At 41.3% G+C, this 2,067-nt stretch overlaps 1 long non-coding RNA gene across 1 annotated transcript; it reads left to right on the top strand.

Annotated features, from left to right (window-relative positions):
- The first annotated feature begins 555 nt into the window (after positions 1-555).
- LOC307042155 lies at positions 556-1,669 on the top strand. Its single transcript, XR_013809019.1, has 3 exons — positions 556-696; positions 1,072-1,179; positions 1,520-1,669. It is a non-coding gene; the product is annotated as an uncharacterized lncRNA (long non-coding RNA).
- Positions 1,670-2,067: the final 398 nt, after the last annotated feature.

The following is a 2,067-nucleotide window of genomic DNA, read 5'->3' as shown; positions in this document are numbered from 1 at the left end:
TTTTGGCCCTTTTTCCCACTGGTGGACGCACTTTTCCACTCCCTCCACACTCAGTGGAGGTGTACTAGTCAGGAGTCAAGGGGGGGGGGGGGGGGGGTGTTAGTGACATTTTGGTGACTGCGCCTTAAGCTTTTATCATCTTTACTATCTACAGGCCTCGTGAGACCACCCCTTGGGCCAAAAAAGTGGTCTCTTAAGAGAGGTCACTTCTCATAAGAGTTTCAATAACATGGGATGTATAGCCCTTGATCTCAATACAGGACCACTGTATATCACTACGCAATTCATTAAAACATTTTAACTACATTCAGTCGCTGCTGTTATATTTCAGCGTCTGTGTTGCTATTGGCCAGCAAGGGGTGGAGCCTCTTCAAAAGCCAGGAGAGGGGAGCTGCCTGACAAAGAGAGGTGATGGTAAATACAGAGAATTGGGCATAAGAGTATATTTAAATATGTGACGACATAGATGGCTTCATAATTGCCACAAATTAATAGAAAAACAGTTCAACGGAATAAGAAATATTAACCCTTTCATTTTTCTTTATTAAATGTCATTTAATGTGGTGCTTCACTTCACCTGTTAATCTTTATTAAATAATGTTAATACAGACGAAGAAGGGGAGATACTGGAGGCAAGTGACAGTGTCCCTGCTCTAGTTCTGGCCGAGCTACCAACACCTCCTCAACGGACAAATGGTAAATGAGGTTGGCACATGGATCAAGTAGAGCTATATCCTCAACTGTTAATTTCAATTATTTTAGTTTCAACATGAAGCTTGAGTCACAAAAGGAAAAAAACAGCATTTGCTTGTATGCTAATTTTATTCCCAGGAGGTCCAACCTTTTCTTAAACACAGTATCTAACTGGCTAACTATGGTCTATTTTGACATATAGAACAATGATTACTTTTTGGTACAGACATTTATGCAGTACCAGGTAGATCAGTACCGGTAAATTGATATTTTGGGAGTATCTTCTTGCAGTGAAAATACAGTATTGCTTTCATGTCCTAATGAAAAATGCATTAATAATGTTTTATCGATAACCGCACTCATTAAATTCTGTTTAAGGCTGTTCTGCACCGAGAGCGATATCACCAAGTACCAGTACCCCTTCCAGGTCTATTTCTGGGCATAGAATCCAGTCTCCTGTGTGTCCTAACAGTGACACAAGATCAGGTATTTAGGACTATTGACATTGTGCATTTGTCTTCATATTTAAAAAAAAAACTGTTTCGAGTAATGATATACATTGGTCCTCTTGAGAGACCACCCCATCTGCCAAGCCAAACCGATCTGTCATAAAGGGTGGTCTCTCATAAGAGGTTCAATAGCATGGGATGTGTAGCCATTGGTGCATGCTGTAGTGGTCTCCCAAGAGAGGTGGTCTTAAAATGAGGTCACTCAAAAGGGGCACCACTGTTTTCACTTTGCTCCATTTAGCCTTTCACTTTATATTAATTTAAATATTCTGATACAGACATTTATAAATTAATTACATTACTATCTCTGTATACAGTGATGACTTCAAGTGCACGACTGTCTGAGGATCATCGTGGAGGAAAGCAACCCTTCCATACCAGGTAAGGAATCTGAGGCTTTGTAGTTTTACCCAAGTATTTACTGAGAGTAGTACGTACATGTATATCTCATTGCTCACCATGATTGGTCTAGGCCAGTGGTCCCCAAACTAAGGCCCCCGGGCCGGATACGGCCCGCCTCCACATTTGGCCCGGCCCCCTGAACAATACCAGAGACGCATTATGATTTTTTTTCAGTCAGGCCATGCGAATCCCAGACTAGCCCCTGTCAAATAGAACAGAATAATGGCGAAAAGGTTAGGTAAGAGAAAAATTGATTCAGAATGCAGGGTATTTAACCTGCAGTGGTCAAACGATTATTTTTTTGTTCAATGCAAACAAAAGGCTGTTTGTCTCATCTGTCAAGAGGCGGTGGCGGTATTCAAAGAATACAATCTGCGCCGACACTATGAATCCCGTCACAAAGACAAGTATGATAACTTGCAAGGCCAAATGCGAGCAGACAAACTCTCAAAGCTAAAAAGTG

The sequence above is a fragment of the Notothenia rossii genome, assembly GCF_949606895.1.
Source record: "Notothenia rossii genome assembly, chromosome: 6".
NCBI classification, from domain to species: domain Eukaryota; kingdom Metazoa; phylum Chordata; class Actinopteri; order Perciformes; family Nototheniidae; genus Notothenia; species Notothenia rossii.
The sequence above is the reverse complement of the archived record's forward strand: the minus strand, read 5'-3'. Positions and strand labels throughout refer to the sequence as shown.